The sequence below is a fragment of the Cardiocondyla obscurior genome, linkage group LG23 (assembly GCF_019399895.1).
Source record: "Cardiocondyla obscurior isolate alpha-2009 linkage group LG23, Cobs3.1, whole genome shotgun sequence".
Lineage (NCBI taxonomy): Eukaryota > Metazoa > Arthropoda > Insecta > Hymenoptera > Formicidae > Cardiocondyla > Cardiocondyla obscurior.
In genome coordinates this window covers 1129354-1156670 of record NC_091886.1, presented here as the reverse complement: position 1 = coordinate 1156670, position 27317 = coordinate 1129354, and the positions used below count along the sequence as shown (strand labels likewise).

General features: G+C 44.5%; 1 protein-coding gene across 6 annotated transcripts in view; it reads left to right on the top strand.

The window, feature by feature from the left end:
* Positions 1 to 27317, top strand: part of LOC139111203 (protein turtle) — a 209765-nt gene that overhangs the window by 13570 nt on the left and 168878 nt on the right. For all 6 annotated transcript variants that reach the window (XM_070671331.1, XM_070671330.1, XM_070671326.1 and 3 more), the window contains exon 2: positions 19649 to 19706. The gene's annotated coding sequence lies outside the window, so the exon portion shown is untranslated. The remainder of the gene's footprint in view (positions 1 to 19648; positions 19707 to 27317) is intronic.

Below are 27317 nucleotides of genomic sequence, written 5' to 3'. Positions count from 1 at the left end.
TCTCATTCGCACGTGATTATACGCGCGCGTCCTCCGACTTAGCTTGCCTCCCCGAAGTCAAAGAGTGAACGGAAAAGAAAGAAGCGAGACGTAATAAGTAGTCGAGGTTGACTCAGGTCGTGTCGGGTGTCGTGAGAAAAGGTGAGAATGAAAAGGAGGGAAAATTGACCGAAGGGAAAGTCGTATAGACTAATGTCGATGCAGGACGATTGAAAAAGACTAAGAAAGACTCGCGAAGTAGATCAGTTCGATTTGAGAGGTCCGATTTGATTGAACTCTCGCGCGACACCGGCGCGGAAAACTACACCGGGAGCAAAAGTTTTCACGAATTTCAAATAATCCCGAACGGGATGCAATTTGCGGAGACAGAATTCCAACATTCAACTGGCAAAAGTTTGCTGTATCCAGCATTTTCGCAAAGATAGGTCTTTTCGTTACTGCGGAACTTGTTTCATCACTTACCAATTCGGTGAATGCGGCTCTTCATTTTCTTACTATAGACATTTTGCGTTTATATTTTGTTTAAGATAATCGAAACGTTAAGATGTATTTAATTAAAAAAAATTTAAAAGGTAGGGCAGAGTCTTAATATATTTATCTATTTATTACCGGCCTCATTTAATGGTAAAAGTACCATTGCTAAACTGCAAATTTTGATCGGCAAATCATTGCCGATTTGCACGCGTTACGTCCGTGGGAAAATTGAGCTATTCGGGCGATCCCAGGAATTTCTGTCCTGCACTCCCTTAGACTTCTCGCCGAAAATCTTTTTTCACCCTCCGTTTTACGCGTCCCCTCGTGGCAATTCTGAGCGAGTACGGCCGGGACATATTTCGGCGCTTGTGGGGTGCGGTTTTATTCGAATCGATTCTGTGAAAATCATCCCGCCGTGCCGAGAAGAGATGATGCTACCTTTTCCTTACCTTGCTGGCGCGGTAGATTGTAACGGATGTATAATACATGCCATCACTGTCTGAACTGCCTGTCTCTACTTTGAAATCATAAATCCACGACTTCGCGGCGTTTCTCGGGCATATTATTTACGTTCAACGCTCGGGATAGCAATTTTCCTCTCGCTCCTAAGCAAGTCTCGTCATGTAAAATTAAATTTCAAGTTCAATAGACACCTCATGAACCTTGCATTTCGTATATAATTTTTCAAGATAATGAAAACGCCGCTGGTACATCTGACAAGTAATAATTACGCACGAGTTTCCTCTCACGTTGATCTCTGAGTAGATTAAGACTCGTAGTCTTACTTTAGAAATTTTTCAAAAGGGAAAATCAAGTATTATTTATTCTTAAAACACCAGTTTAATACAGTTAATTAAAAAAAAAAAATAAGGTAAATTAAAGGGAACGATTAGTTTTTTTTTTTTTTTGCATTTCATGAATAAAAGAATCGATTTATTCATTATGCCCGCACGCAAAGTTTAGCTATTCGAAGTAAATCGCATTTTTCTGCAAATGAAGTCATCAGTCGACTATACCTCCGATCGATATTATTCATCGACGTTTCGCCGCTTTAGTGCCGTGACTTTAGCCCGCCAACCGACATTGCAGTCTTTGCGGTATTGCATTCCTCACTCCTTCTCGCCCCTGATAGAGGAATTTACCGGCGACCCTCGGGGGGTATCCGTTAATCTCGAGATCAACGGATTAAAGTGAGTTCGTGCCGTCCACACGAGAGCGCAGAAGAGCTGATATCAGCCGGCGACTCGAACATTTCGTCGTCGCGCCGAATACGATTACAGTCGGGCATACAAATGACGCTGGCCACCATAGAATTGACAAGTAGAGCAATTTTTTTTACTACTTCCATATTACGAAGCGAGAGAAATTCAAAAGTTTTTTATGTCTATTGTTTTGCATTCGCGATAAATTTGTTAAACATTCGCCCGCGATATGCACATATTCGTTAATCTCGAGATCAACGGATTAAAGTTTATTCCGACTGCACGAGAAACTGACGAAACAAGCTGTCTTCGCCTCCCCGTTTTCCTTACCACTTTTGCCTCCTCTCTCTTTCTCGTCTTCTGTTAGATCCAACATCAGACTTGGATATGAGCCTCGACTTCGAGGCAGTGCCAGTATTTCTCGACTAATCTCGAATTCATTGTGCTGTGCTAACACGAGATAACTGAGGCGTTCAATAATAATTCTATAGTCAAATGAAACGTTTCGGCGGTATAATAATTAAGCCGTGTCCGAGATTAAACCTATAACGAATGTGGAGTGCACATTCAAACGTCATCGTCTAATGACGAATTGTAATTAAAGTTGGCCGGTTTTACAAGCTGCAGTTTCGCGAGATACGTTAAAAATATAATAATGGTCGTTATTAAAAGTTTAACTTGAACTAATAAAGCTCGGATTATCGTGACTCCGGCGCGAAAAAGTACGATGAAAAATTGAGATCAGATTAAAATGAGCGCACGCATCTCGATCTGAAGGGCTCTCGAAGCATTGCTCCATTCACGGTTCCTTCAACTCGTCTGTGTTAGTAAACATGCAGTAGGATGCAGTCAGGATTACTCATACTATGGCTACCGGTTCTACGGAGATCGGTATACCGTACCGGTCCTCCTCAAACCGTTCTTCGGATTCATAGTCGGATCGTTTCTCAGCGGTAACTGACGTAGGTTGAATTGAGAGACATAGTCATATTAGACGAAGATGAGAAAGTGAGGAGATGGTTCGAGATATACTATAGCTAGCGAAGATGTGTACCAACGTCAGAGGACGGGTTGTTTTTAGAGGAAAGGAGAGAGATTCAGGTAGGGAAGGCGAGAGACGACGCGGCCGGTGAGCGAGAGAGGATGCTGCGGAGGAACCGGAGAGAATTGCGAGACCACGGATGGTAGGAACACGCCGATGGGAAGAGAGTAAAGGGAGAACCTTGGTTCCGCCATGGTGGTAGGGATGGAACGCGGTTTGTTCACTTTCCCGAACGATCAGCTCGCTTCCTCAAGGCGCGGTCGTGACCTTTCGCTGGTCGGCGAATTATCGTCGATGTGAAATTTCGCTAGGCTATAGTTTCAGATCTCGAGTCCCGCTTCCCGCGTTCGTATTCTCCTCGGTCTGATTGAGTTAGTCGTGAAATCGCTGCCAAAATCAACGACACCTCGCGCGTGCTCGCCTAACCCACGAATTAAAAGCACCGTCGAGGGTCTTCACTTTTTCTTAACGCTCGCCTTTTACCGCCGTCCCGATCGCCGTCGGTCATTAATTTCTATCGATACCTTACGAAACGCCGAAAAATACGTGGATCAAGTACCGCGATTACAAGGACGTCGAATTTTCAACGCTAGCTCTCCCGTCATCTCGATGACGTTGTTGTAAATCGTATGGCCTTTATATAACTTTGCGATTGCGCAAGATTTATACTCGACTCCGAACTTCGAAACTGCAGTAACTTGTAGCGCAGAGCTCGGGCGAAACATTATGTGCACATGGAACATGAAACCGCCGTGGAAGATATTCGAAAAGTTGTCACGTAGCTTCGAAGAGAGCAAGAATAGCGAGAAACCGCGCTCTCGAATGTTGTCGCAAAACGCGCCATCGGATGCGCTCCTTCGAAAACCGGTTTTCAAAAAAATCGCAGGGCTCATCGGGCCGACAACTATACGTTCGTCGTATCGATCAGTTTAGATTACGCTTTTACGAGCACGCTCGTAGTGCTGAGTAACGTTGTCGGATAACAGTGGATGCGATACGGAAGTTAGAGGAACAACCTAAGCTTGTCTTGCCGGTGACATCCGGGGGACAAGTTGGACCGAACTAAGTTCAGTATTGTTACAAGTTGTAACCGAGAGCATTAGCGTGGCGAGAGATAAAATATGTCTTCGATTCGAGGTACGGTGTTATCGCTCGGCAAATCTGTACTTAATATTTTAAAGCTTATCGGTATAAATTGTTACACCATTTTTATTAAACACCCTCGTGCCGGGATACATCGAAGAAAATTCACCGCGAGGATATGAAACTTTACGATATCGGTATTATCGGCCCGTAGCTTGTTTGTAGCGAGAGATAACCATTCGCGGATAAGTCAAGCCTCTCCTCGACGGTGAGCGGAGGCGGCGAATTTCCGAGACAATGCCAGGCTTTGCGTGTCAGTGAAGTTGCGGGAGGACATCGACATCACGCTTGTACGCCGTCGACGGATTCCCTGGGGTGGATCGAGCAGCCTCCGCTCGCCTCATCCCAGTCGGCTGAAAAGCCGAAGAGACGGTTGCCGGTTGTGGTTAGCGATCGGACGAGAGAAGGAAACTCTACAGGTCGCGTCGCTCGTTGTGGCGTCATCGCGGCGCGAGCTTTTGTCGTACTACTATAGCGCCCTTCAGGCGCCGCGTCTATTGTTCTTTTTTTTTTTTTTTTTTTTTTTTGCCCAGCGAGTGAAAGCGTAGGGCTTATCGCCGGCAATGCCATATATTGGATTCTCATCACTCCGCGGCGATAACTCTTGTCGGCCGACCCACGGAAATGCGCGGACCGATGCCTCTGACAGCGGTCTCGAAAGTTTGGCGATGCCCGACACGTCTCGCCCGCATACCGCACATCCGATCGCCTATCATTCCCGCGCTCATTCAATTGTTTGTTATGGATTCCTATTATTTGATATACAGACCGCCGGACAGAGGGTAGAGCCGCGCGAGATTGTGGAACTTTGAGAAATATATATCGTTACGAGCTCCTCATCCATTACGTGCCCCGATAGTGTCAGCGAGATATTGATACCGCAATAAGGAAAGTAATTTCGTTAATCGCGCGTTATTCTATTAGCGTATATCAACTACATTACGCGTTAACGCATAATGTATTCCACTTGACGATGAACGATCGCGAGAATATTCGCAAGTGTGCGCCAATTTTCCTGGGAATACGTGATTATTTTGATTATTATTTAGGTAGGATAGAATATTATTCAGAGGCGTCTATCGCGCGAGATATATTACTCCGTTAAGTATCGCATCGGGGCGTATCGGACTATTTTGCTGAAATATCCCTTCTCCAAAGATCGGCTACCGTTACTTAGCGTGCTTTGGCATTCTGATCGAATTATAGTCCTTATGTCCTAAGACCAAGCTGACGCTCCTACGAGGCTTACACGAGGCGCGCCTGAGCCTGATACACGTCCAAGGTGAACCGGTGTTCAGAGAGGACCGCCAGCAAATACCTGTAGGTACTCTACATACTCCGTGGCTTGAATGTTGCGGACGTTCGTCGCACGTGTAACCTTAGGCCCTTGTTACGAAGATCCAGGCGAGCGCGCCTCGAATCTCGAAGCTGCGACGGTGAATTTCAAATTTAAACGCTGCTTTACCTCGGCAAAATTATATTATAAATATTACCCGCGATAATGACCAATACGTGTACAATGGAAAAGCGGCGGATTTCGCGCCGATAGTATACGGGGATTGTAACTTTTTCGCGCAATTTACGTAACACGATAGAGTTGGGATGATAATAACTGCAATTTATGCGACACGAACCAATGGACATAGCGTAACGCTAATGAAATTCATGTCGCTCGATTCGGTAATAGCGTGTACAGGTTTTACGATACGACATCCGCGAATGGCTCAATTAATTAATTAGAGCACGTTGCGTTAATACGCTAGCGGCAAAAAATTTAACCATCAATGCGGTACTCGTGTTACGAAAAAAAAAGAAAAAAAATCACGTATTTTTTTTTGTTATAAAAAACTAGAAATACGTTTCAGGTCGCAATATCTTTTTAATATTAAAATAAATTTTTTAATTGAACTTGTGGAGTACTCAACTTATATCAAAAAAATTTTTTTTACTGACGTGCATTATTTCTAAATTAAGATACGTAATGATTATTGTAAATGTTGTTGTTAGATAATGATTTGTTGAAAGTATACATCTTCCACGATGGCGAGAAAATATGTGCGCAAACTTCTGCCGGTGTTTTGTTGCTTGATTTATCGTCAAATCGATTTCCACACTTTGAGGAACAATTTGAAAGTTTTCCTGCGTACGTAGCTATTCTTGGGAGAAATCAATTTTCTCATAAATCTTAAGCCGTGAAAATCCCCCGGTCTCGATGTGCTCGAGAAAATATATTGCAAAAGGCAAAATTTTGTTTCTCCGCAGTTGCCTGGAAAGTAAGCGAGTTAATAGGCGAATAGTACTCCGCATATTTCGCAACTTTACTGTCCCCGTTACTTCTACAGTCGTTAATTAACGAGCAGATCGTTTTTCGATAAATGTTACGCCGCCGTGGCGGCATATAGGACTTCTCTGCGACAGACAGTTCGATTTGCAATCGTCGGGTGTTTTCCATTCAAACAATTCCCTAGCGAAGGTTCGTCACCGATCGTTTCTCGCAGGCCGTTAAGTCCGGCAATAAAAAAATTGTTATTCTTATCTTACGTTGCGAGGGGACGGTTATCCGCGGGACGTCTTGCGAGTTTTCTACTAGGGAGGAAGAAAAATTTCGCCGTCCGTGCACGCTTACAGACGCGAGATCGAACGTTAATCCGCGAAAGATCGAGAGCGATTTACGAGTCCATAAATCCGCTTCCGGGGAATTTCTTGACGAACGTTCAAGCGAAATGGGGAGAACAGCGATGGTATAGGAAAAAAGAATAAACGTCGGTAGAAAACTCTCCCATTCCCCCTGTCCTCGTTTCTCACTGTCGAATCAGACGGTTCGCAAACGCGTCGAAGGCGTTATAAATTCACATGTCCGGTGGAAGCGTACGACCCCTGCTACACTTGCAACTGTACGTATCCAAGTCAGAGTTGCGAATTGCAGCGCTCGAAAACGATAAATCGAATCTTTTAAGATATGTCCGCGCGGCCATTGCAACTCTGCGGTTTTCTCAAGTAAAGCAAAAGGTTTATTCGCCGATATATTCAGTGGGAGAAATTGAATGAAAGGGAAATATATTGAAATCGTAAAGTCGCCGACTGAAATAAAAGGCTTAAAAACTGCGTGATTACGATTTCCTTTTAACCGCGTCGACTTGGACGCGTCTGCTCTCTCGAATTTCAACGATTGTGCCCCGAAAGTGGCGTTCTCCTCGAGCGTGTGCGCCCGCCAGAACGTTGCTTTCTCGTACGCGCCGGAAGTATCCTTTGGTTTGCGGAGCAGCTTGCGCGGTCGAGTTCAGGGTGCCACAAACCCTCGACAATTTGCTTTGCCAGCGTTTACCGACCCGCACGTGTCGATCCGACAAAGGTAGTTCGCCATCGCCAACGACGTGCACCAAAAACGACATTTCGGCCTGATAATTTAAAGGGACAAGAGTCGAATTCGCAGTCACCAGCTTTCGCTCGCGGTAACCGAAAGCGGGAGAAATTACTCCGACCACTACTCGTTTATGAATTTTTAATGGAAAGACTAAAAGAATCGCGATTTATGAGAGTCGAATAAATGAGATCTCAAGATTACAGTTCGGCGATTGACAACGCTAAATTATTTAATCACTCGTTATAGATAAGCGGGGTATCTAAATGAGATTTTTAATTTTAACTTTGATTATTTGACTCGTTAATCTCGTGTAATATGGCGATAATCGAAACGGCCACGTCGATACTTGGTTATGAATTTATAATCTGTATCTACGAACAGTAATTCTCCGATAGGAAATATTTCGCGGAAATATATAACGTGGCAACTGCAAAAGGCACACGTCGGCGCCAATAGTTTCTGAAAAAAAAAAAGTCAAGTCCGTCGTATATTGAAGCGAATAATACTAGAAGCGAGGTGCCCTTTCATTTCCGCAGATCCTAAAAAAAAAAGGTTTCGTATAATATTGTAGTTTGGAAACTATATCGCAGTTCATGTAATTATTATGTGCATATTGCTGTTGCATTATGCGAAACGCGAGATGGAGAGTATTTTCGGTATCATTAAATTTATATTACTCGCTCGTATATTAATCACGGTCAGTGTACCTGGCATACATAGAATATATCTGTTGCAGGCTCGAGTAAACTAGCGGACGTACATATTCGTTAATAATACTATCACACATTATACGTAAAGCAACGCTATTGGTTATTACAATATCTAATTACAGATGGTTTGATTATCGTTCGATTAAGGTGATAATCGCGTCGTCAATAAAACATTTGCGATAATCATTGTTGTTAAATTAACGCTCGTCGTGTAAGCAGACGTTTAACAATCGTGTTCTACTCGATCTTTATTTCGTTTAATATTTGATACGTGCAAACAGAGCTAGAGCAGCTGCAAACGGTAATCCGTTAACTTCATTTAGCACCGAGGTGTCTGTAAATATCTCATTACAACGTCGGCGGCCGTTCAACCGCAATAACCGGTCGTTGTCGAATATCTGCGTTTGTAACAATCGCCGATTGACCGTCGCTTGATTTACTCGATTGGGGTGCCAATCAGAGATTTGCGGGTTATTTCCGGGATGTGGAAAACCCTTGTTGATTGGCACACCACGCGGCCGGACGACAGCACGCGAATTATCGACGAATCAACAAAGTCCGTTGATATTTCCTGTCGCCACGCCGTCGGCGCCGATCGATTTCCGCAACGCGGAAAACGCCCGGCGTCGTCCTCGCGTCGCGTTGTAACGCGCGGTATGCGCTAGCCGGATACTCGATACATTAACTACGACGGCGACGTATATCGCAAGGGCGCCGATCGAATTTGCAAGCGCGATCTCACGCGGAGGTATCATATTTTAATTAGCGGAATGCCGATGGAATTACCGCACGCTGACCGCTTCGCAAATATCAATTAGCCAAGTATCGGACGCTGGCCGTTGCAATTAATGCGGCGCAAATATTTAGTCCGTTTGTGGTCGAAACCGGTATATTGGCCCACACGGGCCGCCTTCCAAATGCTTGTGCACGTCTCGCGTTGCCGATAAACGCACGCTTGGACGCGTCGCGATCGCATTCTCGTGGCTCACGTGTGGTCTTCAACCACGCCGCTGACCGGGCAAAACTTCAAACCGGGCTGGCGAACTGCCTTCAACGGACCGTTCGCGCACTTTGTGACTTCTCGCTGCTACCGTCGGCTATTTTGACTTTGCCATTTCGATCGTAATTAATTTATTGAAGACCACTGTTTACCCGACGATATATAACTACTTGACGTAGACATTTACGTTGCATTAAAAAAAAAAAAGGGGGGAGGTTTGTTGCATGTGACTTCGGTGTTCTCAGCTGTTACACTATTTTCAGACATTTTTACTTTACAGAATAACAAAAAATTTGTTTTATCGGAGTTTAAAAATTTTTCGTCCGAATTTTGTCATCTCGATCCGCGATAGGCTCGTCTCGGAAAAATTTGATATCGGATTTTGCCGATAGTTAGCGGGGGCGCTCGCAATCTCTTTTTAAATCGGACTGTCAATCTGTCGGACGAATTCGTATTATTTTTCGGGTTTTCGAGCGAGTACGGTCGGGATCACCGGCCAATGTGTGCAATGCAACAATCTCACGGATGCAGTTATAGTTTTTTAACCCTGGGGCTCAGCCCGATCACGCATCATTTATCTCTCGGCTACGATTGCACGCGGACCACTTCGCCTTCCCTCGCAGTTCCGCTCCGCATTGCGTCGCGGCACGACGCGTCGATTAATCGGCGAAATCACGCGTAATTTGTGCGCGAGTAGAACAATAATCGTGACGGCGGCGAGCGTCGTGGTCTTCGCTCTCACGGCATTCCCCTTGATCGTTCGTAATGATTCGTACTTCCGCCGTTCTCTGGCATGAGAATCGAGGGCATGAGAATCAAGGGCAAAAATCGTCGACGAAAACCGTGAGCCGCGCGAGCGCTCGTGAGGCGCGCCGATTTTTATGTCCGATAAATAGAGCGACAGCTGGACGTGGCCGATTAGACCAATAAACACGCAGGAAATCAATCATTATGGAATTGAAAAAATAGTTTTCTCTTTTGGTCTCTCGTGTCGTTTTCTTCGCCTTCCCCTTCGCGTTCTCTTGTCTCCCTACATTTGTTTGATCATTGTCACGGTTATCGCCAATCAAAAACTTCAAGTGTCGCTTCCTCCCGCACGATCGGTCTGTTTGTCCGATTTTATTGACCGATGTCCCACCGTCTCTTTTCGACAGCGAGGCGGTTCACTTCCACCGTCCCCATTCTCCGAGTTCTCTCTTTCGCAATCGCTGCGGTTCTCGTCTGGCATCGATCCGCTCGCTCGAACTTGATTAACAGTTGCAAATTTAATTACTGGCTTACCGCGCCTCGTCTCCGCGCTTTGTATCTTCTTCTCGCTTCTCCACGCGCAAGTATATCTTCTTGCCTTCTTCTTTTTATTCTCTCCTCCCCCTCTTTTTTTTTCTTTTCTTTTTCATTGTGCCGCACCGCGAACAAACCCATCTCAGCGTTCGCCGCTTTTTGCAAACTCCTCCGCCTTCAGTTCATCGGTGAAACTTTGCGGGGAAACGCGATTGCTCGTAAATGGCGGTAGAATGTGGGGATCCGAGTTCCATCTACATGAGCATTCGCGGTTTAAATGAATTTCAGCGATCGTATTTTTAGCCTCTTAAATGCGAAAAACAACGCGTAACTATGAAATTATCTGTAAATTAAAGGAGCAAAGTAAACCTCGTATCTTATTTAATTTTGTCGGAATTAAACAATAAATATTGAATCGCGAAAGCTCGAAGAACCATTTAAGCGAATTCCGAAAAGATTAATCTATCTTTTAAATAGAAATCTGAGTTTCTAAATAACCTCGACTTTTTACAAGGTAGACAAACATCTTCCGTGGTTTCGTGATTCGAAAATTCTTGCGTATTCTAAAATCTATAGCGCCGCATCCATTACTTTATTACATTCCGTCCGATCTTCGCGAGAGCACGACAAATTTGCCATCGCTTTTACGCGAAAGCCGGAAGATGGATATCCCATTGTGGAAACGCTGCCACGGCGAAAACTTAAAACGATCTAAATATCGTGGTGGAGATTTAATCCTCCGTGATTTTCCGTTTGCGCATTTTACGACAAAGGAAATAAAACACGTTTCTCGGTCATTATGCACGTTGCGATAAAAAACTTCTCGCGCGTATTCGCCTCTTGCGAGAAATTCGACGGGACGGCGATGGTGTACACGGTTTTCGCGTGGGTCGCTATTTCGCGCGCGCGAACGGCCGGGCTTTAAAGGGTCGCTATCGCGCCCTCGAAAGGAAATTAAACGGTGGAAAATAAGATTGCGCGTAGCCGCCTCGTCAAATCGTTATCGCGCGAAAGATAACGCGACGGTATGCGAGCCACGCGGCTTCGAGTTGCCGTGCTGAATAACGCCGTGGATAGCTCTAAACAAGGTCTTTTACGGGCGCATATCTCGGGGGAGAGGACAATAGAGAGGTGACGGACAGGAATTTCGCGCCGAAATTCGCGAGGCACCCCTAGCTTAGCTCCAGGACCATGTCAAGACTCGGCGGCTGCCAAAGACTCTACCCCGTCGCGCTGAGTGATATGATTATTCCGGCTCGGCTGATAGCTCGACTTCTGTGCGGTGAACTTTAGAAGTTGCGCCGCGAGTACCACTTCAGGATAATGAAACGATCCACAAGTTGTCGAGTGCGCCGCGCTCGTCCTTCATTCTCGTTCCTTTCGTCTCCTGTCCTTCGCAGCCACCGCATCCTCGCCGCAAACGTAGCTCGCCCGTTTGCGGATGAAGATAAAAAGGATCTTGCGTCCCGCGATAGCACGGATCGCGCGATACTTTTCCTCGGAGTTGCATGTTTTTACCTAAATGCATTTTTTTTTCTTTTTTGCACGCTTAAACGTTCGTCGATAAAAGTCTTTTTCCATTATACGCGAAGGAAAAATTAATTGTCACTACAAATTATTCGTATCGCGAGTGAGCTTTGTCGCGTATACTATGCGATTTGATCGCGCCGCAATGCGCTTTCGATTACTTTCATTGTCGGAGTCTATTTTCTGCACTAAAGTCGTTGTCAAACTTATTGTTTCGGTTTATTGGATAACCCCGTATCCCATCTCTCGCTTTCTCTCCTATACTCAGCCTCATTATACCTCACGTAGCGCGAACTTCTGAACAATATTAACGCAACCTCTCTACCGATTCCCTTATAAGCCTCGACTGTCAGCGGCATCGTTTCGTGCCAGTGGGTTTGTTAGTGAGAAACTCGTTTAGTTAGCAACTTCAGCCCCATCCACCGTGATAGAGGTCTTGGGATATTCGAGCAAGTGCTTTCAGACCGGCTGTAGCTATCCCGCTGGTCTCGAGTTTCCGCGAAGGTCACAAATAGTTACACATCTGCGACTTTGTGACACTTTCGTCGCTTTTGTTTCGCGCTCTATTAAAATCGCCTCACGTTTCGGCGATCAAATCGATCATTAATCTACCATTAAACGTAGAAGGAACTCTCGAACTAGATAGTTTTCCTATTCAAGTCGTCGGTGTCCGTGCTTTTTTTTTTTTTTTTTTCGTAGTCGAGCGTACATCGTTTATCGCCTAATGAGCCATCGTAGATGAAACCAGCACAGTTTTATTAACATTTTTTACTATGCGTCACTTATTAATTAATCGCATTTCGATCGTGTTATGAATTATCTCGATATCAAGATTCACCGATTACGTAGCTTGAGAATATCAGCCACATTAAATGTACAAGCACTTTGATTTAGGTCGCCGAATAATTAAATATCGCTGCGTACCCACTCAGTAATTTTGTCATTGACGGCGATCGGATGAATTGGCTCGATTGTTATCGGCGACTAATGAGATCGATGTATTTATGTGACCCATATGCGCATAATGTAATATCCTGCTCTCGAGTCCGTCCTATGCAGAAATGCTGCAGCAGCTGCAGTTAATGCATCGGAGTGCACGGCGTTGCAATCGCTTATGTCGATCGAAGCACCGGCGCGATTGCACGTTTGCCACTGTCAATCTCCATTACAGAATCCCTAGCTTATTGAAATGTACGGCTGCGAAGTAATAGTCGTGACGGCGGTACGCAAATATAAATTTTATTCGTTGGCGTTCTACAAAAAAAAAAAAAAAGAAAAAAACCCCCCCAAAAAAATTTGTTGTCGCGCGGGAAATAAAACTCGTTTTGCAGAGCTCGTTGAGCAATCTCGTAAAAAACTATCGCCGTAAAAATTTCAGTATCTGTTAACGCACGCTTCGAGGAGACGAGAATTCAGATTAAATTCGTTTCGTGATTATCCTGTTAAAATAAGATTTTTTTTTTTTTTCCTTTTCTTCTTTCGGCTACAAACGTTAATGCGGAGGTACAAATACGTGAAATTTCATTTTAAAGATAGAAGATCGCGTTCGAAACTTTTGTTAACCTGCCGCTGATTGCGATCGTTCTTGATTTATAAGCGAAACGAGAAATCGTCTCGCAGGGGTGTGCTTACGCTGCTTATCAGACATGCTATCGCATCGTAAAGCGGTTCTTTCACGTTTCTCGTTCTTGCTATCAGAAGTTCTCTCTCCCTGGACTTTATAGAAGTCGTTATCCATTGCGCAATTGTATCGGTGAGATTCAGTCGCGTTGTGTACGCGCGGCCTTTTAGTAGGCGTCCTCCCTGCGAAGATACGCTTCGGCAGGTGCGCACATTTGTCCCGCGTTACGTGCATCGCCGTGAGAATACCGAGTTCTACATATAAATAGCACCATTATCGCAGTCAAGGATAGGTCGTAAAAGCTAACGTGGTCCCTGGTGTTCATATATACGGGCGGGATTAACATGTCTGCTGAATGGTGCTTACTTCGTACGGTCTTATGGGATAGGCGCTTTTCCGATATCTCGTCTCTTACGCGGGGGCATCTTACGCTACTAGAGTATGCTTATGCACTTAACAAGAGCATATGCTCGAGCCCGCACTCTTTTCCAATTTTGATGATTTTATCATGAGACTGTGCACCAGAGAACAATGGCGAAAGTTCCAAGAAAGATAGGACTTTTCGAGCTAATTACGGCACCGCGTATCTTTTTAATATTTATATCTACAATATCATTAATTCATAGCGTACTTTAGCGTGCGGCGTGGCCGCCATTATAGCGATATTTATCATCTCGCGAGGGTCAATAGAGCGGAGGGTAAAAACTCATTTGGTTGATATCGGAGCGTCAATGCCACGCGGCATATAACAGTGAAAAATGATTCTAATCGTCTCTAATAAACCGAACGTCCGCACAAGCGGAATAGTTACCGCGAACGCGTTTACGTCAACTGCAGACGCAATCGGTTTATCTGCGGCATATGCGAGACAATGAAACGACGTATCTCGATCCTGCGACCAATTGGACAATGGCGATCGCGCCGGTAAATAATCGATAAACGTGATCGACAAGGCGCGACAGGATATTCCACGTGTCAAGAGTAACGGTCGACGACTCCTCGAGCGCCGGAGTGAACGTACTCTCCGCCGTGCTGTGAGAATTCACGATATCGCGATGCCGGTGGGAATCGTGCGTTGCGCATTGTACTCGTTACAAATGCGGGGCAAAAGGAATTTTTCAGGGCCCTCGACCCTTTCCCTTGTTCGCTCCGCGGATTTTCCCCTCTTTTTTTTTTTTTTTCTTTTATTCACGCACGCTCATCTCGTTCTCATAATTAGCACGATCACCGGCGCGTGTGGAACTCGGCATTTTCGCAGCTTGCACGACGACATCCGCAGGCACTTGTAGATTATTGCTTAGAATACAATGATGGGTGTAGAAAACAGCAAAAGGAAAAGGTCGCAATTTTTTTTATTTTTTTTTTTTTTCACAGCACGTTGGTAGTGTGAAGGAAGAGGGTATCGCACGAGTGCCTGCGCTCTGTACATTGCAATTAAATTAAACAGCAATGGCAGATTTGTTAGCAAACAGTTAATATTAGTTAACAGGCGAATGATTATCTTCTTTATGCCGTCGCGATGCGAGATGACGAAGCTCGACTTTTACGCCGGTCACCGGGCGTTGCTAATAATTAATGTCGCATGTTAATGATATACTATTACACGTGGGAGTAGTGATTATTCTGTTATTGCCTTATCCCGAACATACCCTCGAGACAAGTTGAATCACCGTCGGATATTACCTCCGGAGACCCGGGCAGAGATCCTAAGCGATAAATCCGGTTCTGTTCCTCTCGCCTGTGTCTCCAATTTTCCGGCGTCGCTTCGACTTCATTTCCTTCGAGTACGAGGGACGCGCGCGGCAGGTAATTCGTTAATCGGGGTGTGTGTACGTGTATATAAACTAACCGAGAGTTCGTAAATGTTATCAGAAATCAAGCAGATCTAATTTGCGGCGTACAACTCCTGCTCTGAGCAATCTCATTATACAATTCGCCGGCGCTGCGTGTAAATTTCATCCGCGGGTTGTTTGCACATTGTAGTACTCATTTATTCTTCGTGGAAATTTCATCGCGCGTCGTTCTTTGTCGCGCCATTTTAACGCGAGATAAATAATATTGGTATAAATGTACGTAAAAATTATGTTAATAAGTTCGCGTGCGGTAACATAAACAGGCTAATTGTAAGTTCGCATTTGCTTTGCGAAGGTCGATTCGCAAAGAGCTGTCAACGTTTACAGTAGCTTTACTAGCGCGCTGCGGTGGATATCGACGCGCCGGGGATTACGACGAATTGCGTAACCGCTTGGCTGCGTAAGCGTGCATAATTCGATTTCAAGTTCACGGAGAGAGAAAGTGAGCGGACTCGATTCGCGAACGAGCAGCGCGAATGACCCTGACGTAGGCCCCGTGCGAAAGTGAAACGAGGCATTGGTAAAAGTACACCACGCGAAGCGGTTGTCATGACCAGATGACACACTTCCATATTCGTCGAGCCTGCTTGAAAGGCGCGATTCACAACTGGTGTAACGGGTCACGAGTGCAAACACAGTAGCCACTATGAATTGTAAAGAGACTATTTTTTTTTTTTTTTTTTTTTTTTTTGCGTTTAAAGACGTGGCGTTCCCGCAATAAGTCCACGTATCGCGAAACTGATACGTTACAATATTTCGTTTTGTCCGAAATGTCGAAATAGCTCAGCTCCGACTCTGCTTATATTTTATCGCAGTCACTTGTACTATATAACCAGTAGTTATATGCACGTATGAGACAGCAGCGGGCGTTCACTGCAGGATCTTTCCTATACCGCGGGGTGCTATATTTCCTAGCAATGGGTGGTAAAGTTTTTTCCCCTAGCGCGCACCGTTGTGATATACGGTCAAATCCCCGCGTTTCTACGCTTACGATTTTCATGGTACGGGTCCCATGCTTCCTTACTAGAAATTTATCGACCAACTTGTAAAATTATTAGCGCGGATCCCTGACTCTGTATTTCCCGGCAGCTCGGTGCATGCATCTTCATGAAGCATCCTTTCGATATGAACAGTCGCGACGTCAGGAGAGAGCCGTAGATCACGAGGGGCCGTAGACACGGGGGCGATACTTTAACGAAAGATATTCCGCAGGGGGACCGCGCGTTATTAGTTCGCTGATTCTTTCCGTGAAACACGGTGTCGCGAAAGGCGCGTCCATTTATTTACCTCCGTGGTTCGCCGGGCGTCAATACCGCATCGAAGTCATACGCTAAACGTAGCGCTCGATATTCAGTGAATCATATGACTTCTAAATCCTTTTTATTTTTATATCCAATTCTTATAAGTACCTCGCTATATTTAGCAACTGTAGGAGCTCGAGTGCTACTCGGCAAATTGAAAGAGGCAGCCGACAATGGCGCATCAGTAATTGAGACCGCGAAGAAAGGAGAATAGCAAGCCCCGATGCAAATAGAAGAACGCGCCTTCCTCTTATTCCCTTTCAACTTAGCGCTCGGCATATCATAGGAATACCCCGCGAAATGTCGCTGTGTAAAAATCACCGAGGACTGATTTTCTGCCGACGATTTACCGACGATCTTATTCTTCTTTCTCCTCGTTGTCATCTACTTCTCTCGCGGTAGCGTCGGCTTTTTTCAGGTTTTTAAAGTGGAGAAAAAGAGCTAGTTTCCTTGGATATGATAGAAGAATTGGGAGGGGAAAGTAATATGGAAGAAAGTAATATAAAATAAGAAACATGTCTTTCTCTGCTTCCTTATCCAATCGTATTTCACTTTCCGAATTGAAGATATAAAATGCTACCTCGCGATACAAAAATAGTACTTAAATTTATTCAGACTTGCCAATGAAGACTTTAGAGTCGCGGTGGAAAATAAAATAGCGGGCTTCTAAATTTTGCTACGACCGGATGTCAGAGACGATGAAACTTCTCTTACATAATTTGCTGAAAATAGACGAGTCACCGTTCAATTAAATAAATTTTGATAAATTAATTAAATCGATAATTAAATCGATACATAAGCCAATCAAACGGTCTATAGATTTTCCTTGCAATTACATTAATTTAATTTCGATACAATTACGACGATTATTTTGTCCCTTTAACTGGAAATAAATATAGTTAAATGGCATAATTCTAATTTTTATTTTTAACATAAGAGAAAGACCGTGAGATTGACATTATAATCTAGCGAGGAGAGACTCGTCCTCGCGAAGGTGGGAAAGGGGAAACGGGGCGCGTCGTACTCGACACAAATGCTTGCATCCGATGTCTGGCACTCACCCCTCTGGCTTTCTGATCCTCGTCTAGAGGCTAATTAACGAGCGTAAGTAATGCGTGTAATTAAAAGGGAGGGAAAATATATTGCCAGCCGGTGGTATCGCGAAGAAACGACGGGAAAACTGGTTGGTGCCACTTAATGGCCTCTCTTCGCGTGCTCTCTTGGGATATATTCCGGGATGTCGGAGAGTGTGTGAACGTCACAATCACATGAACGAACATCGAGCTCGTTGGTGAATCCGCATTGGCGTAATTCGTAATATTTGCCATTCTACCGTTCGCACATTCGTCACCCGCAATTGCGCCCGCGACTCGTTCGTAGTATTTTCATTTTTCGCGCGAGGAATTTTTCCTTCCGAATGGAAATTCATTTAGCTATTCTAATTTTTCAGGTAGGGGTTTGATCACGCAAATTAAATTAATTCCTTAGCTAAAAAAAATTAAATATCCAAACTTTTTCGTCGCGACTAGCCTACTTCGCGTCTTGACCTAGCTAACGCGCGCGTACGACTCCGCGGCCGCTGACCTCCGGGCCCGCCGGCCGCCGCGATCAGCTGCGAGCACGTGCGCGTGTTACGTCAGCCGGCAGCCATCATTGTTGCTCGATAGACGTGGTGGAGAGTCGCGTGGCGGCAGATGTGGCGGCGCCAAGCAGGCCCGAAGATCAGCGGCCGCGGAGTCGTACGCGCGCGTTAGAATAGATCGACACGTGCACGTTATTCGCTACGTAAAAAAGACATAGATATAAATACTTATTCGAAATGTATCCCTTCGCGTTTACTGCGAGGTTAATTAATTGGCATTCACTGCGTAATGTAGAAATAAAATTACAAAATTAGCAAAATTAAGGTTAGCACCATTGAGTACAAAGCGCGTGACATATAGTTTTGACAAGCGGGGCAGGAATTTATCTTCAAAAATTACGATCTCCGTGTTCCCTCCGAATCGCATCGTATTCCGCAGATTCGACTGCGCCGTCGGAGTTTCTGTCTGTCAGGATTTAATTTATGATAGGATCCCAGCGCGAGTGGTATTAAAATCTATAATGAATGAGCGAAATGAATTACACGTGCGCCTCGCGTTTAGTTGCACCGGGTCCTTGCGATTTCCGTTTCGGGACTACAAGGGTCATGCGCGAAAATTAATTTCGCCGGAATTCATCCGCGCTTCGGTTTGTCCGCGACTTCGTTAAAACGAACGGCATATTACGTTTGGGCATGAATTATCGTTTGTATAAACATTGAGCGAGACGTTCTCTCTGTTTTACAAATGACATGCGACGTCTGTTATTTACGATCTCGCGAATCTTTGCTCGATCGAGATCGCGTTGACGCAGCCGCGCGAAATAGGCGTTCGTGCTTTAAGAAAACAGCGGCGCTATTTTACAAGAAATTAAAATGTTTCTCGAACTTTTGAATTCTTACTAGGTGAAGGTAGCGATTTTTCTCACGCGTTTTCATTGCATCCGTTGCGATTCGCTCGGTCGCTAAATATTCCAGCGAAGAAAGATTTCCGCTGAGAGGATTTCGGATTCGCCAGTTGCCGGATGCGCTCGACTATTTTCACGAGGATTTCCATCGCGAACTGCTCGTTTTCCGTCTACGGGACGTTGAAGAGCTCCTGGCGGCTTTGTCGATTGAAAAATCAATTAACGCCGTTACCATTCTCTCCTCGCGTGAATAAGACCGTTAATGATGTACCTTTCGGAAATATCTGATATTGATATTACTCTCGGTTATACTACGATGTTATTGCTGTAATTAATGCGCTTACTAAACGTTATCATTGAACGAAAAAAAAACACAGTTCATACATTAAATTTCAATCGTTTTATAAACACAGAATCGATTAGTGTGCTATTTATAAAAAATTTTAATGAAACGAGTTCTCTATATCGCATTTATTGTACGTTTATATCGCATTACGATTAAATTCTTTTATTAGCCATAAATATATTTATTTCGATCGCAGTATCGTAATTATAAGTCGCGTAATTACCGTGATCGTAATAAATAATTGAGCGGTCGCCCTATTTGCTATGTACTCAAGTTCCTTTTCTTTATGTGTTTCAGAACCGAGATACCTTTTGAAAAGGGCTTTCGCTTCGTCGGCTTGGAGTGACGCACACCGGTGAGTACCTTAAATCTTATAATAGGATTATAAATTGTAAACGCGGCTGCAAGAAACGAGCGTTTCCACTCACCCTCTCTCTCGCGTGCTTGCTATTCTCATTCTCCCCTTATCGACAATATAGTACTGCGCTTAATTCCCAAGGCGGTGTTTAAAGAGCGGCGAAACGCCGAAATTGGTGGTAATTAACGCGAGCCTCGGATATGCTCCCGCTCGTTCCAGGATCGAAATCAAATCGACCGTGGCCGCAGCCTGCCCGATTTATTTCACCCTCCGCCAACTACGTACGCGAAATAGAACCTGGTGTCGGGCATAGGCGCCGGGTATTTTATTTGAAATATTTTTTAGTCGCTCAGGAGGATGAAAACGTCTCGCTAAAAATTCATACGAGTAGCTCGGAATGTATCTCCGAATCAGATTCGAAGAAAACTTTAATGACATTTTATAAACGCCACCTTAGATACTACTGAAATCTTCCGTGAAAGAAAATATTCCGGCGAAGAGTTCTCGGTGTCGTTTTATTTTGATTCCGCGCAAAGAGCAACGAAAGCACCTAAAAGTGCATTATAGGAAAACATATTATGGAAACACCACGTACTTCCCGAAACATTTGAGCGCAACCTCGGCGCCTATGATATTGGAATTACGTGTTCGTACGTGTGCACGTGCATATAACGTAGCCGCGCTCGCCCGCGAATTCTTTTCCACGATGTCAGCCGCGTAGTTCACTCGCAAAAAACCGCCCCGCGAAATCCGACTCGGTGTCGGGACGTACGTTCAACGTTATATCTCATTTCTGGCGTCATTCTCGGACTCCCGAGACCGCGTTCGCTCGCTGCTTCAGCGGATTGAGACTTTTCGTGTGCCGGCGAAACCCAAAAGGGACCGACTGATGCGTGCACACACGGTTACGGAACACTGTGCGTTCGTCGCGAGGACGAAGAGACTTCCTCCTTTCCTCATCGCGGTCGAATAAATATTTTTCCAGCAGAACGAAGAGTATGTCGCTCGCGAGAGCCTCGTTCTCGACGAGACTCGAGGATAATATTGGCATCGTTGAAACGACATAAGATCTTCCTTCTGCCTGGAGACATCTTTCTCGTCTTTACGTTTCGCGGTGGATACGTACGTTTGTACGTATTCCACCTAGATACGTTTGTACATATCGCCGGACTCTGCAGCTTCCGCAGAAGATTGGCATTGGTATCCGCTTGTTGACAACGCTCAGCACGGTGGACGTCGATCCGATTGTCAACAAAGGTTTATCTGTTATAACAGTATGTTCAGTAAAAATACATGAGATCCATTTGGTACTCGTAGAGAAATTTCCGACGCGATTTAAAATTCAAAATTACATTTTACCGACTATTTATTAATGTTCTTTTATGAAGTGTGACGTTGCCGATGTTTTTGGCCGTGTGTCGCATTTCATCATCTCGTTGCCCGACGTCGCGTCCTGTGTTCCCGTCGCCGGGGCAAAATAACCGGGCTAAAATTTTTGCGCCGACGTCACCGCAAGTAGACTTCTTTCAGCGCGCTGAATGCAAGCATCGGCGACACGGCGGTTGGAGAAAAAAGGGTGTCTCGGTGGAGTTAGCGTGCTTAATTGAAATCAACCTCGCGTCGCGGCGAAGGGTTCTTTGCGCCCGAATAGACGCACGAAACAGAAAACGCAACGGGGGGAAAAGAAAAAAAAAGAGACAGACGAGACGATATTTCGGAAATGAATAAAAAAATAATTTTTTATACCGGGAAATTAATCAGGTTGCGAGCTTGGCGATAAAGATAGGCGCGGTAAATAAGTGGTTGAAAAAAAAATATTGTTGGATAATAGGATTCACTTTTTTTTTCTGGAACGTAAGTTTGAGATAAAGATAAAAAAATTATAACTGCAAACGTTTTTTCTCGTTTCAACGCGCGGAGCGATCCGTATGTTATCTCCGCCGGCCACGGTGACCGGAGAAGATAACTTTTCTTTGAAGGCACAGTTTTCTCTCCTCGCTAAAGCTGCGCCGAGCATCTTATTTATTCATGCACGCTGCAGCTGGCTTGCGATTACCGGAAGAGACGGAGAATCGGTACAGGAAATAATTTAAAGACGAGTAAATCCCTAAGCTGGTTCCTCAGCCGAGCTTTGCATGCTCCCCGAGTTCATTTAAATGCAGCTTCGCTGTTTAATTGGTTATTTACATTTTCTAGCGTACTCTTCTAGTTTTTTTCGTCCATTAAAACTCGTTTTCCGTGCGTCGCGTATTGCGTAATAATTACACCGACGATATGAGCAACCGAAGTGCAAACGGTTGATGCCGCTTGACGAGAGTTTGCGATTTATTAGCGAAACGAGAGCCAGTTAGCAAAATTCGAGAAAATTCAATCCAAAAAGCGGATCGTTTGTCAATATTATTATATTGTACTATCGTTTTATTCGTTGATTTTACGAAGTACCCTTTTCTTTTAAAACCTGTGTAACCTTCCCTTTCACGTGCTTCACGTCTCTTTCTTTAGTTTTGTTTTCTCATTTTTTTTTTCTTCTTTTTTCTTTTTTCTCTCTCTCTCTCCGCGCGTTGGTTTCGAAATCCCGCTTCCAAGTTATTTCTTCTCGCCGCGATTCCGCAAGCCGGTAATATCGGCGATATATTAAAGTCGAGCCGCATTGTGCGCTCAAATGTACATACACCAGCCGGAGGTAGAACGATCAATCGAATTCGGTCAGACGCGAAAGGCTTTCGGAACAGATATACCTGTCTCGAATGCCGCGGGAAACGGACGATTCCTTCGCGCGATGATGCACCCTGACATCCGCATCCTCGTGAATATTTTCAATCGCGTTTTCCGATCGTTGTGACGTTCGCGAGATCCGATCGCGGGTCCAACGACCGGGCGAGCTGTTCAACGATTTTCATCTCACAATAACGTCGTGGCGAGACGTATCCGCGTATGTATTTCAATGCAAATTTCGTATCAATCATACGGCTTTGCCGCCCTTCTTCCTCTGCTCCGGCGGTACATTATCGAATAATATTGCTGCAGGACATCATTCAATACTGTCACGCGAAATCTTTTTCGAATCGCGAGGGTGTATGCGCACGGGCGCACATGCGAAATATCCGAAGAGGAGCGGGTAACGAATATCCGGGGAATACCGCGAGACTTTATCGCAAGGTAAACGGAAAGAAATTTTGAACTGCGCTGTCGGCGAAATGTCTGTCTACGTTACGGTATGTTAAGGACGGCGTTTCCGTGCTACGCTCGAGTCATGTAACCCCCGTCTTGCGCGTGTCGTCTGATTTACATTCTCACTCCGGCCGCAACGTCTTTCCGCATCGACGAGTTACGGAGAAAGGAAAAGAGAGAAAGAGAGAGTGGCACGCCAACTGTTTGCACGCGTGAACCGGCATATAAAACGCGAACGCGAATAAAATTCACCGCATCTTCCGCGCTGCGCCGTTTCCCGAGAACCCATTGTGCTTAATTACACTTTTCGCTTTTCACGGCACTCGTTCCCCTTTTTCTCTTTTAACTGCGGTCAAGAGGAATGGAACTCTTGCGTCGTGTAATTTACAGTCGGCGATGTAGCGGTATCGCATTTGGCATTTAAAGGTGGCTGATGCAATCGCGATTAATTAAAGAAAAAGAGAGAGAGAGAGAGACCGCGGGAACTTGTCGCGCGAGAGGAGACTTTTGGAATTATCGGAGAATAATGCAAAGAGCGCGAATATATCCGTCCGTCTTGATCTCGTATAATATACGAGCGCGACCACCATATACACCTTCTACACGCATATAGAGCTAACGTACAAAGAGTACGCTTATATTCCCTGCACGCCTCGTGCCTTTTGCACAGGTAGGTGGGATATAGCGGGAACTCTTTTTCCCGAGCAAAATGCATCACCTGCACTCACACTTTTTGTTGGCGTCAGTGTCTCTCGGTGTTAAAAAAAAAAAAAAAAAAAAAAAAAAAAAAAGAAAGAAATAATAACGGTGGAATTAAATATGTTTTTATCGAATCCAGATTTATTTCGTTAAAACCTTTAGTATATACAAATTTTCTTATGAAAAGGTAGCGATCTTTTCGTCTCGCGCTTTCCTCTTTGAGAGCCCTTCGCGTTCTTAAAATCTCGCCGTTCTCCCAATATCACCGCGCCGTTCGCAGCCTTTCAATCGAAAATCGGCGGATGCTGCCGATGAAAATCTCAGGGGTCGAATATAGTCGATATTGTCAAAGGGGAGTATGCAAGCTTCCTGGCACTTACCTCGCAACGTTACGCTCTCCGCGGAGATGGGGTACAAGATTGGTCGGGATAGCAGGCGCGTGAAAGACGATAGATTCGAGTACAGACGCATTTCCGCGCGATATAGCCCGGTGCCGGCTGGAGGGTGTAAAAGTGCAGGGAAAGGTGAATGCGCGAGCTCGTATGCAACGTCAGGCGGGGCTGGGAAAACGGGGGAATGCGAGAGAAAAGAGAAACAGAAAAGGGTGAGGGAGGGAAAGAAGTAAGCACGAATATTCTACGACGGAGTTTATTCGCCATTTTATGCATTCGCGACGTGCACTTTTATGCATTCACTTTTACGGGCTGGAAAGCGACTTCTTACTTCTAAAAGTATGGGCGAAGGGGAGGAATAGGGATGCAGAAGGCGACAGAGAGCTAGGGTGAAAGATGGTGAGAGATGGCTCGATAGCGAACTTAGCTCAGGTCTTTTGTCTCTTATTCCTTCTCTTGTTTCTATCATTCACTCATAGAATAGTAAAATAGTCAATGAACGAGCCCCAATGTATAAATGTTGAGTCGAATGCTTACTTCATGTGCTTTCATATAATACAGCTGTGTATTTATTAAGAATATAAAAATACGAGCACATTGCTTTCTTAATCATTATATATTTATTGGTAAAAACAACTTTTTTAGATGAAAAACTCGATTTATATCTAAGTGTAACCTTAATTACCGCTGGATATTGCTGACGCGGGAATTATTCATTTTTTTTTATGTCACGACGCGACAACCTCGAGTGAAAAATTATTCCGTTTATTCGCGTATTCTCATTAAATCCGAATAAATAGAGCCGAGACAAAAAAAAAGAACTTTATTAAATACAGAGTTGGGCTGGACCGGAGGATTGAGCAAATAATAAAATGAATCGATCACTTTGCGAGGTCGCGTAGGGCTGTCGTGAAGACGACGGAAAAAGTCACGAAACATTCGATACTTAATCGATCAGCTTGTTCCGATATCGCGGGGGTGTGAGTCGGGCTCGTGGTAGAGTCATTAAAAGCCGTCTTTTCGAATGATTGCTCGGTAAAATTTATTGCTTCGCGTGGTGCACGCTGAATTCGAAATTGCGCCGACGGCGTTTACGCGCGGCGGAAAACGTGATGCGTAAAAACGCGGAGTCTTGCGAACTCTTTCCCTTATAAATCGCTGCGTATTCTCGGGAAGACGGCACTTATGGCGAGGTCAACGTAATCGCCATCGCTTTCGGAAAAGTCCCTATCTTGGTGCGCTGTGGAAAAAAAAAAAAAAAAAAAAGTAAAGAGACAATGGGACGGCTTTTATTTCACGAGTAGCGCGCATTACGGGAGAACGTAATTGCACTCTCACGGTCAGGAAGGCCGAGTTTGACGCAACGTCTTTATTGTTCTCTCTCCTTTGAGGCGGGGTATAAGGTTACTTTCTACTAGTTGCGCGAGATCCAGGTGCATCGCACACCTGAACGCGCGTGTAGCGACATAGATCGCGACCACTTCCGGTATCAAAGTGTGGTTTCTTCTTGGTCCTTCCCGTTGACATTTCACCTTCGCTTTGGCAGTCGTCGTGTTTCAACCGAAGACCCACAAGTATTTCTCAAGTAGATATTCTCTTACACGAATGACATTGACAAGAAGCTTCAGGGAATGAAAGGGACATTACTTATAGACGTGTAACGAAAATGCACTTTTATAATTTCGCTTACTATATTATTAGGAAAATGTAATCGTCTCTATGAAAATTACATACCTCCTGTTTATTAAAAAAAGGAAAAAACATTAATTCTATTTAAATAACAAATTCAATTTTATATAGCTTAAACGAGCCACTGTGGAAGATAAAATTAACATTTTTATTACGGCCAAGCGTATTCCAGCGTCGTTCAACAAGACAAATCGCGCTCTCAGACGCAACTCGTAGATGCCCGATTAAAATCGTATAAGGGCGCCGATTACGCGCGATCGTGTTTTTAACCGACGGTGCTCGTTACGGTTCAGCGTCAATCGAACGGAAGTATAAAAGAGGAACGGAGCGTTCCCGTTCCTTCTTCTCTTTTCTCACATTTTCTTCGCGTTGATTTTCACGTCGGTATCGGACGGACTCAAAAGTGAGGAACTGTAGGAAAAAGAAAAGGAGCAAGTAAGAGGGTGGTAGATAGGTGCGCCGAACAACCGGATGGATAGAAAGAAAAAGAGGAAGTAACACGTGCAGAACGACCGGCGTAGAGAGTTCTCTCTTACGATTCCAGCACGTTACTGCGGACGCACCGATTCGAGTCCGGTCGACTGATTCTTCCTTCTCTCCTCGTCGTATCACGGGCGAAGGGAATTTTCTATCGCAACGGATGCGGGGAAATGACGTGGAAAATCGGAAGGAATGCCCCATCGGCCCATTGCACCGCTTTTTTTTTCTCTCTCTCTCCATTCTCTCTGTCTTCCTAACTTTTACATCTTCATTATACACGTCACAATTATATTTTATCGCAAATTCTTCACGTTTATTCACTGCGTTCTCTTACATCAAATTTTTGTCAGATATCTTACGCATTCGGAAATTATTTTGCAATTAAAGTTTTATCTTAGTCATTTATCTTAGCTAGAGAATAAAGAATTAAAATCTTCTTTTTTTATATTAAAAAGAAAAAAAAAACTTTCTGTAGAATATTTTTTTATAAGACATATTCGACATGCAATATCTTCATTTTTCTCGTTGAGCCACTTTTCTTCCGGTGATTTTTATTTTTACTCTCGTGACCCGCACTCGTTAACGATGAGAATTGCTCGCTTCTTTGCGGTCGACCATTATCCTGTCTGGTCAGCGTCATGAATGCGCTCGCGAGAGTGAATGTACATATGTGTGTATCCAGGCAACTAGTTCCCCGCGTCGCTTTTTTTTTCTTTTTTTTTCTCTTACGTAATTAAATTTCCGTCGATGTTGTTACGTGTTAATATGTAGCGCCGAACAAAAATATGGTTATAAAGTATTATTTCATATTTAAACGTGACTCTCTGATGTTATTTAATGGCAACAAATAATTAATCAAATTTATTTAATATCATCTTTTTAACGTTAATAATCGCGGTATGAAATCCGTTCGAGATACTACGTAGTAGCGGGAGAACGAGAAATAGTCTTGGCGACAAAACCGGGTTGGGGGTGTACGAAAAGCTTTCGAGAAAGAAACAAATGGCACCTTCGTGGCTCAATCTATTGCCTCATTTGAATAAGTCGAACGTCGGATGCATTCCTACCGTCGCTTCTTTCTCTCTCCTTCCGTCTGATCTCTTTTTTTTTTTCTCCCTTACTTCGTGTCTCCGTCTGTCTCGCATTCGCCATCTTCATCGGCCGCGAAGTCCCTATT